Below are 18589 nucleotides of genomic sequence, written 5' to 3'. Positions count from 1 at the left end.
GTTAATCACTTCTTCCCACCGCCTCAGAAATGTCTTTCTGAAGTTACGCCTCCTAGAGTCAGCTTTTCCCCTGGTGGGAATCCTGGTAGGGGAGTCACATCTGAGTGATGGAGTTTTCCTGCTGTGCTGTGGGTTTTCCTGCTCAGGATAGTCTGTGGTTGTGAATTTTTCCTGCCTAACGATTACAGGATTTGGTCTTTTAATTGGTTTCTGTATATTAATGGGATCTGAAAAGCTAAGGTATTTATCTTTGTAAAGCAGTTCTGAATGCTGAATAACCAACTATTTTTCATAAGGAGTTTTACTATACAGCCTGAAAGGGAATGCAGATTTATACAATAAATACAACTGCTCCAAAAGAGATGAGATTTATCTTCGCAACTGGCGAAGTCTCTGTAGGTTTCATCCCCAGTCCCAGCCTATCAGTCAGTGTATCTTTCTTCTAAGGCTTAAATGCAATAAAGCATACGCTTTTATAAATTATAAAAGTTTTATTTTGTCAGAGACATGAGGAATTCCTTCAAGTGAGAGGTTTTATCCCTTAATGGATCACATTAATAGCAGTAATATTAATAATTTACCTCATAGCCTAATCAGGATGGTATCCAAATTATTAGGCACGTCCTTGAGCGTAAATGAGCAAGGGCAAGGGCAGTTTAGGGGGGCAAGGCTAGTACAATCTCTAGACCCAAATAAATAAATAAATAAAAATCTTACCAAGAAACAGCAGAATCTTAACAATTGCCGAGCCAGCAGGACGGCTGGAATCGTCGCGAGTTCACCCTTTATGGCCCAGGAAAAATACATTGTTAAGCAATTTTGTTGTTCCTACCAGCAGACCTTGAAGTGGAAATTAACGAGTGGTGGTATTCTCTCACACCCAATCCCCTGTACATTTGCATTCATTTGCATATGAATGCCCAGCTAATTGTTTTGAAGTAACAATTAAGAGAACAATAGAGGAAAGAAAAGGGACTCCAGGCAGCAACTGACACCTGGGAGTCTGTATTAAGAAAAGCTTTTACATATTTGAATTAAAAATAGACAAAGGAACAGAAACAGGCAGGCATAAAATTCATTACTGAAAAAAAAAAGTAGCACACCACATCCGTGCGTGCTATCACGCTCCAGAATATGTTTCACACTCATCCAGCCAAGAGATGTACAATATACTGGATGGTAGAGGAGGCTTTTCCCTTCTTGTGTGCATTTTAGAAAAAGGTTGCTTCCTCACATTCCCTGTGTGCCTAATCTAAAGAGTTTGAGTTCAGAGGGAATGGAGTATTTTGCCAATTTGGCATCAATTTCAAAGTGGATTAGCCTTTCCTGAGAAGTTCAGGTACGCACGGATGCAGCAGTGCCTTTAAACCATTTGCCTGCAGTTAGAACTGGATCCACTGGAATATGATAATAGAGGTTTAATTTCTGTTATAATACCACCGGTGCCATCTGAAATTATTACTCAGGCTGCATTTCCAGTAGGGATCCAATTACCCGATTGTCTGTGCAATGTGTTTTGTTAGACTCACTCCTCCCTCCTGGTAATGATGATGTAGCTCTTTTTATCTGGAGCAATTGCTGTTGTTAACTGCATGACTGGCAAATGCTTAGGCTCTGCTGTCCCCTCCTGCAAAGAGAAGCGTGGCGTTGGGAAGTAGGCTAGAAATGGAGCTAGGCACGGTTTCGCTCAGTAATAACCCCTGCTACTAAAGAGGTTTTATTGACTCCAAATTACTGATCACTAAAAGCACTTTTGTACCCAATAGGACCATCTGAGCCCTCCTGTAGAGAAGAATGCCAGCACGCAGCAGAAGGGAAGGAAGGTTGAGGGCATGAGGAAGGCCACACAGCCCAAAGAGAGGGAGGCAGTGGGGCTGGAGGCTGGAGAACGGAACAAAGCTCTGGGTGAGGAAGCTACGGCTGTGGGTTTGCTGGGGGAGACAGACACAAGCAGGGTCCTGAAAAAAGCTGGGAGTTTGGACTAGGGGCTGCTTTCACAGGACAGCATTTTCTAACCTAAAACTCTAACCTAAAACCAACACGTTCACTAGCAGCACCCAGGCTCGTGACCACCTATTCCTGATCCAGGTGGGACCGTAATCTGAAAAGGATGCCTGGGAGATACTCTTAGTGCAAAGAATGAAAACTGTAATATGACCATAAATTACATTTCTTGAGATGCAAAATTACTAGCCCTGGGATAGTTGTGAACTAGTTCGTATGCTGCAGATAATAGCATCTTGGTATTCTGATGCTCATGTGTGGCAAAATGCCCCAGAATGCACCATGCCTTTTTAAGTGAAAGGTCTTATTCTTCAGAGCAGTCAAAACTTATTGTCTTGCAACTAAATACTTTATTTTGAATGGCAGGGACTTACAATTACAGGAGCAGGCTATCTGTCTTTTTTGTTGTCCTTCCTTGAATGTCTGTAACTTCTGTTTTATTTTGATAAAAATGATTGTGATGTACATACATTATATAAGTGTATATGTCACACTGCAGCTAAGGTATGTGAATATAGAGCGTTGTATTTGAAGATGATCCTAATGATGAGATGAAATATTCATAATATATTCTGCAGTATTGTTATGTTCAAGTTGTCTGAATTGCTGGAAAAATAAATGTCATATCTATAGAAGACTGCAATGGCTTTTCTCTTACTTGATCACAAAGATAAGTAAGATAGACCCATAGAAAGACTGATAGAACTTTCACTATTAAGGATTTGAAAATATGGAATAATCCATCTCTACATTATTTGTTGAAATGCTGTACAGTAAGGCATTTCTTTTTCTTCCTGTTGTTTTACTTTTCCTGTTTTTCCATTCTTTTCATGTACTTCTAATACATTAAATAGAATGTTATGGATTGAAAAATAAAGGTCTCTGTTATGGATGAATTATTTTTTTCCATCAAGTTGTCTGAAGGTTAGACAGTCAACACCTACAAATTACACAGATGTGTCATATTCCTAAATGAATTGTATTATGCCGGCACACCTATGAATACTAAAAGAGATCTGCCACAAATCTCGGTATAAAATGCACCCCTCTGATTCGTCTGGGAGTATACTGAGTACAAGAACATTCGGCCACTCTAAAAAGCAACAACATGTCACGGGTGATGTTCTTTAGCAGTTAGTTGTATTTGGTCTCCACTATTTATCTCTTTGTTGAATTAACTGCTCTTTTTCCAAATGTGCAAATAAAGGAGTCACTAAGCATTGGTGACATTATCACACTGCTTTCTTATTAAAAGCCATCCACATGTGTGCTGTATGAAACAAGGAGTGAGGGAGGAACATAATAGCAAGAACAGGGAAGACTCTACTGCCCAGTTTGAAGGCAACTGTTGCCTCAAAACGTAATGCTAGATGTATGCTTTTAAAAGGTCCCCTTAAAATATAATCCCCTATCAATTTCTGTGAATGATGTGGTGGGAAGGAGAGAATTATTTGCCATTTTATAACAGCAACAAATGACAACACATTGTGCAAGGGAACCAACTCTGGAACTGTTGATTGAGGAGCCAAGGCATCTGGCAGGGTGTTGATCGGCCAAGACTGCGATGGGGACAAAGGGAAGAGAGTAGTTTAGTAGCTTCAACAGTCATTTTCCTACAAGCCTGGTGAGACCAATGGTGGAAAAAGTTTGCATCAACGCCACGGACGTTGGTTGTTGGGACTGATTTAGCAGAGGAAAGATGGGGGAACGCTGAGATGTGTAACTAGCGAGTGCAGGACTCAGCCACTTCTTTTGACATTATGGGAAGGTAAAATGAAGAATAGGTTGAAACAAAGATTTTTAGGGTATTTCCTGGGACAGGTGAGTAGTGGAACATTTGGAAGTGGCAGAGTTTTAAGGGTGTTCAGAAGAAGAATTTTGGAAATTGACCAAGCAGAAAAAGACTAGTGCCTAGGCAGGGCAGGAGGAAAGTAAATACAGATAAAACTGTTAGTCAGTGTCTAGCACAGCTGGGCCCAAACCTTTAGGTGCTACCGTAATGCAGACAATTAGTAGTAATAATAGCTTACCACAGGACTCATCATACCATAAAATGTTAGTTTTAAACATGTGATGCCAGTATGACTAAGGTTTCTTCTAATACATAGTTATTTCAGAACAGTATACATTTATTTGATCATTTTCTGCAATTTTAACTTGTTAATTTAGTATTCAGCTTACTATGAAGTGCCCTATTATTTCATATTTATTAGTGAAAGCTAACCTAAGGTGTCACAAGTTGTAATTTTGTGGTGGACCTAGTAAAAAGTAGATTCTATTTTCAACATTAAGCTCCAACGGCAGTACAGTAGTAAAATAATTAGAATGTATACATGAAAGCTGAAATAAAATGATACCCAGTGGGCCAGTGCTAATGCATATGGTTGTATAGTAGAAATACATAAAGAAAGATTATACACTAGATAGTCCAAAGAGATTCTAGTCAATCTACCATGAACAAGAATCGTAATTGCCATAAACCATAGCAAAATGTGCACCTAGTCAGAGGTCACGTTGTAGCGCAAAGAGGACAAAGATAATGAAGTGTGGTCAAATTGTAGAACCCACCCTGCAGGGCTTTGATTAGGGCACCTGCTAATTCTTTAATCTTTAATTGTGCATGTGTAAGGTGTATGCTCTGCCAAGACAATTCAAAGTTGCATTTTCTTCTGTGTGAATGTGTGAATCAATATTAGTGATTGGGTAAGACAAGCTCATCTGTTCACTCTGTCTTGAAACATGACTTATGTGGTGAGACTACATCTAGTGGGAGGGCAACTGAAATACTTATAGCCAAATGAGTGAGAGCTTGCCAAACAGGTTTTCTGATCTGTAACAAAAGCATCTGGACAAGTGTTAGTGCTAAAATTGTCATTTAGTTTGGGATCAAAGAGGTCTACATTAACCATAGCTTCTGCTGTTTTGTTTGCCTCAACTGAGTTGTTAAGTGAAAATCAGCTGTGTCCATATGTCTTCATGTTGTGAAGCCATGGAAGCAACAGTTTCATGTTTTAAGAGAAACACTTCTAGACACCTGCAGGTTGCTGCTTATACATTTCAAGGAGAAAGGAGGCTATAATGCAAGACTTAAAGACAGTAGTTTTGTGTCCAAAGTTTATGAAACTAGTATTTCCTGCTCTCATTCAAACTGATTTCTGTTCCACACTGTTTATTCCAGCACTCCATATTCCACAGCCAAATATGCAACCACGCAGAGCAAAGGCTCAGACAGCCTCTGGACTGATCTTTGTAACCATTTCAGGTTCTTCGATTCTGAAGAAGGAGAACACTTGTTTCCTCCTGGCTGATGGATGCTGCTCATCTTTTGCTTTGCTAAACCCAAGCTGTGCCCTGATTTACATAAAGAGAGCATAGAGGCATTCCCCCAACACCAAAGAGAAAGGCGAAACAAACTCAGAAACTGAGAGTGTATGGGCAAGAGAAGAACTACAAAACTTCATTAGGTATGGTAGATTAAATGCTAACACAGCATATGAAACTCTCAGTCACTTTATATTTATTGGCATTTATTTGACTATTGCATTTACATCTGTAAGGTCATCCAGTTGAATCATGGCACATGGAAGAATCTCTCCTCTGAAGGCATGCTTTCTGCTAGTGATGCTGGTGTAGTTTCTTTTTTTTTTCGCTTTGAAAAGAAGACATGACTGATGATTGTGAATTAAATGTAACCCAGTGAGTTGTCAGTGACAGATATGCATTACGTGCACTAGTACTAGTCCAGATGTCATTGCTACACTCTAGTATTCTCCCTTTAGCAGCTTACAGCCCATAATTAAGGTTTAACTTTCTTTTTAACGCTTTCAGATCCCAAAGACCCACATAATGAAGTGAGTTATTTGTATAATAAAGTTAGTTATTTGAGAAGAAAGAGGGTGCAGTGACACTTGCTTATAAGTATGCAATAATTTTGAAAAAAATACTATTTCTTAATGAATGGAACTAGTAATTTTGATGACTATAACAAAAAAAAAAAAGGGAAAAGAATGCCACCTCCTAAGACATGATAGATTGTCATTTGTTTTCTTTTCAAAATGTTTATGTGGCAAAAATCTAAGAGTAATCTATAGCCACAAGCGCTACACTCTGGCTGCATCCACTACTGCTCTAGCAGCTTCTTTTTCACCTTTTTTTTTAACCCAATTTCTTGGTTCTATAGTATTAACCCCTACATTTCCCAGACTGCACACAGCATTCTAACAACATGACTCCCACTGACTTTAATGAATCTTGGTGCTGAAGATTATGTAGTTGACTGATGGCTGCAGTCTGCATGTACGGTATGCAGTCACAGATCATTACACTGCCTTGTCTCTCTTGCGAGCTATAAGCAGTAGCTATAGTCTCCAGGCAATCAACTTAATTTGCAATGGGTTTAACACAAAATATCACGAAACTGAAAGGAAGCATTATGCTTCCCCACCCCATGCTGAAAGGACGAGGCTTGATTTGATATTATCTGATCAGCGCAAAACTCCCTTGCCTCAAGAAAAACGGTACTTTTTGTTTGCTTTTTATTTGAGGAAAAGCTGAACTTTTTGCCAGCCCAACTCCCTAGGTCACCAGCAAATTCCCCTCTCTGTGACAGCATGTTGATATTTGTCAGGTTAAAAGTTTTCAACTGCAGAACGAGAAGGGTAACATCTTAAGAGAAAATGTATCAGAGTTATATGGATCCTGAGACTTTCCTCTCAAAAACGGATAGGAAACTGGTGTCAAACGCTTTGTCTGCCTGCCTCCACAGTCACCTTGGAGAAGAATGGAGAAACAACAGGTACATCTGGAAAACAACCCCGCATTCTCAGACACATGAAAAAAGCCTGGCACGTGTGACTCTCCCGGGACTCTGGCAGAGTGTTGTACAAAAATGATGGTCCTTCCCTTTCTCTTTCCTTCATGTGGCCTAGTTTTTTTCTGCCGTGGTCTTGAAAAGAAAGTCTGGCTGGCAGTAGTACTGTTCTCTTTTCTCCTTTGTCCTCCAAGGAAACAGCTTCTGACAGGAGAGGCAAAGTTGCAAGCAGTGAATGAGGGCGGCAGTCATCTGGGGTTGGTGCATTAAATGCATAGGATGAAGCCAGGACAAGTGTCCTGCTTGATCTTGACACTTTTGTCTTGACGTGGCTTAGTTAAGTCAGTAAAAAGCACCTGCAGATTTGTGCGGTGCTGTTAGATTAGAAAAAAGTCGAATTTTTTTATTTGCCCTTCATTTTGTCCAACTTTGTCAAATAGTTAATCATCTTTCTTGAGACTATAGTTGAAATCTCTTGCTTCCAGTTCATTCTAGTCTCACATTATCTTCACTAACAGGAATGAATCCCAAAGTGTAACATGGAGCATGTTTTTCTTGTGCAGCAATATTAACAATTTATTTAATTTTTGAATAAGTATTGTAAAGGAATTAGCAAATCAGTGCTATTATTGCCTTTAACGAATGATATGTGAGAAGTATATATTTCTGTTGTATGAAACAGAAAGATCTTTAATTGGGACATCTTACAAAAGCTTTGCAAGAAGGATGTAACTTTGGTTTCTACCAATGGAATATTACCAAAATCCAAAATACATCTAATGCAAATGGATGTGTTATTAAAGGACATATAGAAATTTGCAGAAAAGAGCTGATGAATTAACAAAATTTTTACCTGTTTGTAATGTAAAAGGGCAGGTAGGTAGTAGATACATACATGGTCATATCCTCAATGCACATAAAGTGCTAATTCATCTGGTTTGTATATAAATAATGAGTAATGATTATAATAAGCTGCTAATGAGAATGTGATTAAACTTTGTTCATGTAAATAGCATTATGTAGCTAATTGGATGCTATTTAATCATTAACGTCTAGACATACTCACCAAAAAAAACAAGTAAATATCTGCAGGCATGTATAGGTATGGTGTGTATATATGTCCTGCCTTACCACATTTGAGAGCATTCTTCAGTCATTAGAGTGCATCAGACTGCAGTTACACACACACACACACACACTTTAAAGTTGGGCTTGATGCACAGTGTAAGGAACTGAAGTCCACATAGGAAGTCTGTGATGGAGCAGCGAACTGAAAGCATCTCTCCCAGGTCTCCGGCTGGAGCTCTAGTCTTCTTAAGAACGTTTCAGTCTGGGAAATGCCTAGAAATATTTAAGAAATTGTAATATTTATAAACCTGTAAATTGAGTTTACATCTTGCACTGTGTAATTTTTTTCAGCTGTTCTAAAAATTGTCTTGTTTATAATGATTGAAGAAACATGAGAAGAAGATTCTTACCAATAAGGGTAAGTAGCTGGTAAGGTTGATCATGGGCTTATAAGAAATTGATTAGAAAATGAGTGAGACTGATTTATCCAACACCCTGTACAACATAGAACTTGTCTGGATTGCTTTTAGGGAAAAAAAATAAGAAAAAAAAAGACCAAGACAACAAACTTGACTTTAAGATTATCTGGAAAAATCTTTCTGTTAAGTTGGTTCAAATGTGTGCTCGGGTCAATTTACCTGCCTCCTAAGTTGCTTTTCTGGGCATCACCCCTTCATCTTTTGCCTCTGGAGTCTCAGGGATTCTCTCCAGTCATTCGACTGCCTTCAGCATTGCCTTTCTGTGGTGTTCTGTTATGGCTGGGCAGACATCTACCTTGTGCTCAAAAAACCCCTTTCACTGCAGGAAGCAGAGTTCCTTTTAAATCCGATGTGTCACCTCCCCGTGTCTGTCAGGGCTCCGTTACAGTGGGCTCTGTGAAAAGCCACTTTGCCTCCTCCTGAGGTATCATGTTGTAGCTCCAGCTGTTGCATAAATACCTTAGCACCTTAATAATAAAAAATAAATAATTGCATAAACATAGCCACCTTAAAGCTGGTGCTTGCTTATAATTTTATTTATTCTTTCAAATATCCAGTTTGGGTTCTCCTGCAAGTGCCAGGCTGCATCGCTGTGGTCTGTCTTAAGGGTTCAGAGGTATCTGAAGTGCACATGCAGAATGGCGAAACTTACTGAAAATTATACAGTTTCTTCATGTCTGCCAGACTGCGTATTTTCTTACAGTTTCATAGTTGTCACAGTCCTGAAAAAGAACATCAGAAAACGTGGTAAAAGACAAACTCAGCTCTTCTCACCTTTGTTTGTTTGTTTGTTTGTAGTTTAATAGGCTGTTGACAGCATTTGCTAAGAAGTTGCTTCAGTTTAACTTCATGGACCCAGATTGCCTCAACAGCCCCTTCTTCTATGACAATCATGCCATAAGCTATGCTTTTTACATCTAAAAGCCCATTTTCAGTCCATGCCAAGCCTAGCTTGATGCTCAAATGCCCAAAACACCTGCCAATAGCTATGGCAAAGATTGTCAAGAGTTAGATGACTCACTAGCTTAACATGCCAGAATCCGTTCTTGACGTCGCAAACAGTTTAACCATGAATAAATCACAGTAGCATGTCTCCAGTAAGTGGCAATGGATACTGACTTCTTCCAAGCGCTCTGCTCAGTGGTTTTGGCTCAGAGCAGATTCTTGGTTTACCTGAAGACTTTCTAACTACTTTTCGGCTGCTGATTCACTCTGTGCTGGTTTCAATGAGCATAATAATACCTCTTGTTTGCAGCCTTGTCAGTTCTTCCTTCAGCAGCCTCATCACAGCTAATGGTACTTTGCATTTCAGTAGTTCCCCCAGCTGCAAACAGGGATGCATTTCTACTTTAACTTTGCCCTCAGGGCGTCCAGTCCTTGAAATATGTCCTTAGATTTAAATTCTTCACAGACCCCGAGATGAATGAATGTTGTAAGTCTGTCCTGTGATGAGCTCCGTGACTTGCTCTGCCTTGCTGCTCAGCAGCCAGCGGTATCCCTTTGTGTCAATAGTTACATGCTCCAAGCAATAACGTTGGCCGTTTCAGGAGTTTTCTTATTGACAGCCTGCATGTGTCCGGTGGCCTTAAGAAGCTTTTGCTAAATATCATCAGTCCTTTGTCACATTCCTGAAGTCTGATATTAGCACTTACGCGTGGTGCTGGAGCTGTGCTGTGGTTGGCTCTGCAATTCGGCTGGCCTATTGAACAGCAATAGGCTGGTGATCATTTAGTAACCCAACCAGTATGGCAGATTTCAGCTGGCAGCCGCCTTCTGCAGGGTATTTATATATTTGAATCAGCACATATCTTTGAAGTTGCCAAAGTCACTTTGCAGACAGCCTTCTCTGTATTGGAAATCATTGTTCTCAGTCACTGCATGTACTGCCATTTTCGTTTTCTCTGGTAAGGGTGAGATTAGGACATAACCTTTTTTTTCCCACTTCTCTTGAATGACGGCTCATAAGGCTGAGCGTTTGTGTTTGTGTATTTTGAGTTGCTTTACAGACAATTTATACTGCTTTTAGACCCTTGCACACTATATCCTTTCTCTTTTTTCTTTTCAGATTATTCAAACGTATATGCTTGGTCTGTGCAACAAGCTGTCACTGTTTTTATGCTGGGCATTTCAGCAGTCCATGCTCTTTAGGAAAAGTCCTTTAGGATTCAGATCTTATTCTCCCACCACTGTCTCCCAAAGGCTCAGCCTGCAGGAGGAGGATCTTTTTTTCCTTCAGAGACATGAATAGCTCTCAGCCGCAGAACCAGAGTTCCCAGCTCTGCTGTACGAATGTTTGTCTTCCTTGAGGTTTCTCAGGTTCAGGTGAACTTCTTCTACAATGTCACTCTGTATAGGAACATATATTACCTACCAAAATTTACTACTGTGTCACCATGAATGTATTTTTCCAGCGAGACAATGCTATTCCAACATGCTGACCTCTGGGTAGAGTCTCAATTCTCATTTCCAATATTTTCAGTCTCATGCAAGGGGTTTTGTAGGAGGCAGTGATTTTGTGGGAGGACATTTCTAGGGCTACTTTCATGCTGCCTCTTTGGTTTGCTTTTTAGCTGACGCTTGCCTGCAAACCAGACAGTTTCTCGCTGCGAGACTCAGTGGCCTGCCTGGTGCCAACATGCGGCACGTACTGCCTGCTGAGTCGAAACATGAGAGGCCTCCATGTTTTAAAGTTTTCCTGCCTCATCGTGGTAAGTCACGTCCACAGAGATGCTGCAAACACAACCAGCGCTCCAGACTGGGCGTCCCTGTGACACCCCCACAATTCCTCGCACCAACTGCTTTAAGTCGTTCCTCCCAGGACCATCACATTTACCACAAGCAGATGCTGACACATAGATTTGTCTGTAATGCTCCTCCAAATATAGTTATCTTAATTGGGAGATGAGTAATGCAGAGCTATTTGGGCAAAAAGATCCAGTAGTATCAAAAGGCAAGTACCAGAATGGAGAGAGTAGACATCTCTATTACGACTCTAGCTTCTATAAATTGAGGTGAAAAGACACTTCTTTTAGTCACACTCCCAAGGAGGTCACAGTGTGTGCATATTTGTGTCTATCAGTTTACATCTCTCTGCTAATAACTTCTGACCTCATTAGTTGATTTCAGCCAAATTTGACTGAAGGGTACCTTTACCCTTCATTCTCTAAAATAATTAAATCTGCATTTTATTAATAATTAATTAATACAATTAGATGATAATTAATGATATAATAAATCAGTAAATTTGATGAAATTATATAACCACACAAAGAAAAAAACCCAATGCAAGTGTTCCCCACATGAGGAAGAACAATTGCCACATGAGCATGTGTATCCTTCGCATGCCTTATACACAGGCAAATCTATATGAGAGATACAGTTTATAAATTATAAAGATTTTTTTATATATATAATTAAGGCAAGATAAAAACTGGTGGAAGACCATGTTTCTTTAGTTTCAGGACTTGCAGGAGTATTGTTTAAATATTGTCCTCTTCATTTCAGTGCACTCTCCAGGTTTAAGTACATGAGGGAGTTGTGGACTGCTTGGACAAGTTAACGTATTAGTGATCATACACAGCTGCTAATGATGTAGAAGAGACAAGTGCCACCATCAGAGCATGTAAAACCTAATTGCCGACTCAGCTGAAGGACTGCTGTACTGTGAAGTCTTCAGTCCACCTTTAGAGCATCTGAAAAAGGATTCAAGTTGTCTGGTTGCCTAACAGAGAGCAGATGCAGTGACACGGGATATCTTTTTCAGTGCTCTTATACTCCTGTTCCCACTGACTGTAACTAACTGACACAAAATCAAAGGGGTTTTGTTTATGCCAAAGACTTTTTGTCTACTTGGGCTGTTAAACCATGCTTAATGTCAGTGTAACTTCACTCATCTTATAACACGATGCCGTTCCCTAGAAAAGGCTACTTCCCTACTAGTATTTGCAATGGGTAATAATCCTCAGTAACTCATCTCATATAAAACCAGACTGTGAATGGAACATATTTAATACAAAAATCCTGTCCTTTGCACCTCAAAGAATATTTGGTGGTGAAATTCCTACTACCTATTTTGAAGAATGAGACTTGGTCAAAACAGCTACAAACAGAGACCACGTATTTCATGCCTGCGTAGCTGCTGAATCTGCTTTGATTTTCCATTCCTTGCCTCAGAATAACATACTGGAGTTTAACCTTCATCATACGATTATGTCTGTACTTCTCATGGTAATTAAGTGACCTTCCAGAACATTGAACAAAACTTTCAGGCTGAGAGATTAGTTCTGAGAGGTGTGAACTGTTCTGTTCATCCCAATCGATGTTAACTCTGAAGCCTCACAGATAGCTTACACTTCAGTCTCATTAACTGTTTCACTGCTGATCGCTTTGAATGAAAAAGCTCACTAAAGCAATTAAGATTGCACTGGGTTCTCCCAAATGACTGAGTATCCCAGACCAACCAGTTCGTACAGCATCTATAATGCAATAGTTTGCTACCGGGACAGGAATCCATAGCATACTGAAGATCAAGACCAAAAATCTGGGAAAAACACATAACAAATTAGATTTCATCATTAAATAAATAATGCAGGGGCCTCTGTCCTGATGTTGTTATTCATGCTCATACTTAATTCAGGAAATACCTTTCTTAAATGTAAAGGAAGCCGTTGCAGAATTTCCAGGCTCACTCCACGAGAATGGAAGAGAAGCCAGTTGCACTGCAGCACAATGTGGGTCTAGCTGGAAAAAGCATACATTGAGCCCTGATTTTAGCCAAGCAGATTAGCACCAAGATAGAGCCAAATCACTTTTACACTTAATCCCTATTTGCAGCTCTTCAGAAAAGCAAGAAAGTGATTTTGTTCCCCGTATTTCTGGTGCTGAGCATGTTTAACTCTTGGAAATACTCGGCACCTCATAGCAGGAGTCCCTCTGTTACTTTTTATGCCTCGCGTATAAGGGCTTGTCTCCGCTTTTAAATTATGCCAGGGTAAAGTCGAAGAGGAATGAGAAGCATCCGAAATAGCTCCTCATGTAACCTCTCTTACTCGGTAACACTTTTCCGCTGCAGATTAAGCAACCTCCAAAGCTATTTCTCGGCAGCGCCACAGTGTCCACCTCTCTTACCCATCGAAGCCCAAGCCACCCAAGTGCTGAGTGCCCCAGGAACAAATGCCTGGGACAAAATCTGAAGTGTTTGGAGGTGCTCAGCCCACCACCACCACCCCAGCCAGGAATCTGGGGGGTGTTCTCAGAGAAACGACTTGACACTAACCACCCAAACATTCCTTCCAGGTTGAAAAGAGTGTGGCGCTTATGGCCGCGATAAGGTCAGGTTTAGCCAGTTCTCAGGTGGAAAGAACTGGAAGGAATGAGCTTGCTGAAATCGAAGCACTGGCTTATGAAATTTCTGCTGGCACTGCTGGAGACAGTCAGCATTATATAGTTCCTGGATCACCAGGGACTTTACAATCTGTCTTAGTCTATTTGTGTGCTAACAATAACTCTAGCTGCTAGTTCCACGAGCTCTGCTCTTCGCAGGAAACAGTAAACTGTGCCTGAAAATCAGGATGTGGAGTACATTGTAAGGGAAGGGAGTAAAAGAGGGCCCAACAAAAAAAAAAAAAGACAAAAGGCCATAGGAGATTAATAAAACTTAAATGGTTTCCAAAGAGAAAGAAATAAAATTATTAAAATAAAACTTAACCAAAATGAGTTTTTTAAAAATTTTCATATTTCATATCTGTGGGAAAGTTGTATTTGCTGACAAGTCTGTAGCTTGTTATTTCTTGTTATTTTCACACTTTCCGGTTTCCATCTCTTTACATCAATCTGGTGAAAGCTTATTAAACCCTTATTTGAATTTTTGTATCTCTTTCTGCCTAAACCTTTACAGTGACTCACATAAAAGTAATTTTTTTAAATCTCAAACCCAAGTTTTAGCAATGTATTTTGATTTTATCAAGCCTTGCTAAGCGAATGATTGGGAAATAAAGTGCTATTTTTCTCTTGAATATTTAGATGAAGTAAGTATATTTCATGGCTTCTGTGGAAGAAACAAGACTCTACTGACACTCTAGCCTGAGAAGTCTGCTTTGCACTTGGGTTCTTTTGGAGATAAGTTGTTTTAATTAACTATGCCCATATAACTCAGCTGCTTGTCAAACTTTGTTCTTTTTAAGTCTTCATCAAATCTCAATGGAACATATATTTCATCATCCTGTATGCCAATATTTTTTGTGTTGCGCTTATAGTGAATAAACGCATTTGGTGAAATATAAGTGTATCGACTCTGTATTATCTGAATGAGATACTTCAGTTCAGCATAGATAACTTGTTTTCACGCACACACTTTGTAATGAGGAAGTGTTTGAGGAAATTTTCCTTGGTTGCAGTAATGAAGTTGGCTTGGGCAAAGGTGTCTCTTTTTTTATTCATTTTTTTCCAACCACTGCATGATTTAGTACTTCACCCATTGAACGTGCCAAAATACTTGGGTGTTATTGAGATTAAGATTCCATGGAATTGTTTCCATTAAAGAACAATTTCTTTATTTCTTCAACTTTCTTAGCTAAAATCTTAGCAACGTCATCAGTGACCCGCTCAGACTTTGCCATTTGTCTTGCAGCAATGTAGTGATGTTGCGATATGGAATTCCTTGGCATATTCTACCAACTCATGAAAAGTCATCCAAGTTCCATTATCTAAAGTCAGTCAGATGGGATAGTAAATTGGGTGAGATGCCAATTACTTGGGGTGGTCACTGCAGCACTTTCCAGCAGCTTGTCTGATTTCCAAGAGTCTAAAGGGTTTTCAGTGAAGATTCATGGCTCGTGGTGAAAAAACCTATCTCTGCTTTTCTTCACAGTCCTTTGCTAACTCTGTAGATTCACATTCTTTTTTTTTCTTTTCTTCTTTTTGTCACCTGGTTTGCTATTCTGACAATTTTCAAAATTATTATTTGTCAGGTTTGGCCACTATATCAAACAGCTTTTGCTTGTTCCGTAATAGCTTCATAGCATTCCAGCTCTGGACGGTCTGAAAATATGACAAGGCTACCTTTATGCGTGACATTATCTGGTGTCTTCAACAAATTATTTGCAGAGTTCTTCAGAGGCAATTGGACCATCCTTCCAAAAGGACATACATGAGCATCTGGTTTTGTGAATTTCTTACAAGTTGTCTAATATTTCATTACAGGTTCTTTTTAGCCCCTGCTCTTAAACTGGCATAGAAGTAGCCTGGTTGATGCCGGCTGTCACTTCTAAATTGCTACGAGGTCAAGATTCTCGTGTTCTCTGTCCTGTCGGGCTGTTCTGGATAGAAAATCTACTAACTACATATTGACTGTTTTCTTCGAGTATTCATCTAAAGCATAACACTGAATCTTCAGGAGCAAGCACCAGAGATGTCTAAAAGCTGTTAGCAGAATTTTATAGAATGCTGTGCAGTGGGTATTTTCTACACAGAGTTTCCTAGCTTTGAAAAACAGATTAACTTTTTGCCCATTTAAGAGCAACTGGAAATAATTCCTTTTCACATCAGATGATACATTTGCATGGGTCTGCTACTTGGTGTAACTGTCACAAGTTTAGATGATGACAATTTTTACCAAAATGCTTTGATTTTTGAAATATCCTATGTGCACTTAAAGTACCAGATGATATTGCTTCTTAGGGTTTTCTTTAGACAGATTTTCAAGAAAGTGTAAATAAAGATCTCTAAATGAAATGGTTACGTTTTCCAGAAGTGTTCAATACTGAACCTGGTTAAGAAAAGACAGCTGTCTGACATGCGGGGTTTATTGGTAAACTGTGCTTTTGGCTAAACATTTTTTTCTATGGTAGCGTCACTTGTATTAGAAATGCTGTTTTGCTAAAAATTAATACAATCCCTACAGTAAGGTGGCTAAGGTGGGGAGGCATCTCTGGAGCGCATGTAGCCCAACTCCCTGCTCAGACCAGGGTGAGGTGGAGCAGGCTTACCAAGGCTGTGCCCAGATGAGTATTGAATATCTTCAGGAATGTAGATTCCACAATGCCTCTGGGCAACTTCTTTCAGTGTTTGACCACCCTTACGGTGACAAATTTTTTTCTTATGTTTCTATGGACCCATCAGGGCCCTTGGATCTGTGCGTGTATATGGTTTGTTTAAATGTTCCCTAAACTGATCCTCCCCTACTAAGGGTAAGTCTTCCTTGCTCCAGACATTCTCTCTGGTCTCAGGGATCTGGGATTGCTGAAGGCCAGTCTTCCCAGTAAAGACAGAGGGAAGGAAGGCACTGAGTACCTCAGCCTTCTCCCTGTTCCCTGTCACCAGGTCCCCCACCCTACTCAGAGAGATTCCCTTCATGGTCCTCCTGCAGCGGACAGGCCTGTAGAAACCTTTCTTTTTGCCCTTTTTATCCCTTGCCAAAGTCAACTCTGAGTGGGCTTTTGTTTTTCTAGCCCCATCCCTGCACGCTTGAACAGTGTGTCTATATGCCTCTCCGGTCAACTCCCTCAAGGGAGTTGCAGAACATGGGCTACATACCTATCCTTCTCTGTGAGACTTAACCAGCCGTTTTAAGTCTAATTTTCTTGATACGCTCAGTCTTTGACACTCCCATGACATGGCGCTTCCAATTGCAGAGGAGGAATGCCATGATTTCTTTTCAAAGGGACGAAAAGGTATCTCTAAATTATGTGGGGGAGTTGGCCACCAAAAAAGTTAAGACATTCTGTGGAGGACAATATGTCTTCCAGTAAAGTTCGGGGAATTTCACAGTTTCTACTGAAAATAGTGAGACCGTGGAGAGGTGTGTTTTCTTGGAAAATGTGATCACCTCATTTGTCAATGAAAACTGAGGGCTCTTGAAAAACTGAGTTTATTGTGAATGTGATGCCCTGAAATTAAGAACACTAACTGCCAACTTCAAGAGACTGGCAGCCAAGTGTGTTCCTTTCACAGTGTAAAGTATAGCCCTTGGACAAGCTGCACTTTTAAAGAATGTAAAAAGAGCCTCTTACAGCATCTTACCGCTGAGGTCACTTGTTCTTTTCATCTGAAGATGCCACTCTACAAGCTTGGGAAATCCTGTGTCACAACATAGCTGTGGGTTGGCCAGAGACTGTAAATCATGGTTTGGAATTTGGCATGTTATCCAATATGAATGAGACCATTCCCTTTATATAAACAACTTGGTATTTTTTCCTGTCCATTATGCTGGTGCTAAATATAACATACTAATGGGCTCTGTAGGTTTGCAGTGGATTTCCTCTTGACGTTCAATATTTTTTGTGTTAATTTATTTTTTATGTGTTCCCACTCCTATTCCTAACAGCACAGTATGTATCCTCACGCTCAGAAAGAAAGAAAGAAAGAAAGAAAGAAAAATAAAGAAAGAAAGAAAGGAGGAAAAAGAAAAAGATTGAAAACCACGATTTATCTTCTATTTGAAAAAAACATCTGCAGAACAAAATGAGCCTCTTGATGCCGGAATTGTCATCAATGATGACTTTGACAAAATGAGCAATACATAATTTGCTAGCTCCCTTGCGAAGCTGAAACAGATTGTCGAATAAAACACTGGAGGAGATGCATATGGGGTGAGAAGACCAGCTTTGAATATGAACACATGCAGGTGGTCGTTTAGTAGTGGTTCTAAGAGGCAGGACATCCCTAATTTGGAGGGTCATTTGCATTTGGAAATGCTCACTGATAAATAGTGATGTATTCCCTATAGTAAAGCAGGACTGATACTGCCAAAACTACAGCTATTTCTGTTCCAGGGTAACTTGAACAAACCAGACAGCCGAAGGCAAAGTAGGGAGTGGTTTACACTCCAGCAAACCTGCCATTAGTGGTGGGTTTGCAGAATACAGATTAGTAAGATTTGAAAAAGTGCTTTCTAAAAAATAGAAAAACAGAACTTCTTCACTCTCTGGTAAGAAATGATGGATTTCTTGTAAGGCAGGCACAGCAGCTGTATTGACTTAAATGCCCTGTAAAATAGGCAACCTTCAAAAATGTTTTATCACAACCTCCAATTTTGAGTACAACCACTACTCTGAATTCTCAAATTGCTCACTCCACCGTCAGTCACTTGACAGAAACTGCAACGCGCAAATACATATGTTCCTATATTTTTCTTACTTCTCTTCTTAACTATGTGTCTGTGTATACTATTATATCATGAAAGATACTATTTAAAAAAAAATCTTTAAAGAAATTTTGCCGTTATTATGTT

The 18589-nt window shown here is 39.8% G+C and overlaps 1 long non-coding RNA gene across 1 annotated transcript; it reads right to left on the bottom strand.

The window, feature by feature from the left end:
• Positions 1-5592: 5592 nt before the first annotated feature.
• LOC128910221 (uncharacterized) lies at positions 5593-9741 on the bottom strand. Its single transcript, XR_008466651.1, has 3 exons — positions 9604-9741; positions 8521-9083; positions 5593-8155 (listed from the first exon to the last, which is right to left on the bottom strand). It is a non-coding gene; the product is annotated as an uncharacterized LOC128910221 (long non-coding RNA).
• Between the last annotated feature and the right edge of the window lie 8848 nt (positions 9742-18589).

Source organism: Rissa tridactyla, chromosome 5 (genome assembly GCF_028500815.1).
Source record: "Rissa tridactyla isolate bRisTri1 chromosome 5, bRisTri1.patW.cur.20221130, whole genome shotgun sequence".
Taxonomy (NCBI): Eukaryota; Metazoa; Chordata; class Aves; order Charadriiformes; family Laridae; genus Rissa; species Rissa tridactyla.
Note: the sequence above shows the minus strand (reverse complement) of the source record. Positions and strands in the feature narration are given on the sequence as shown.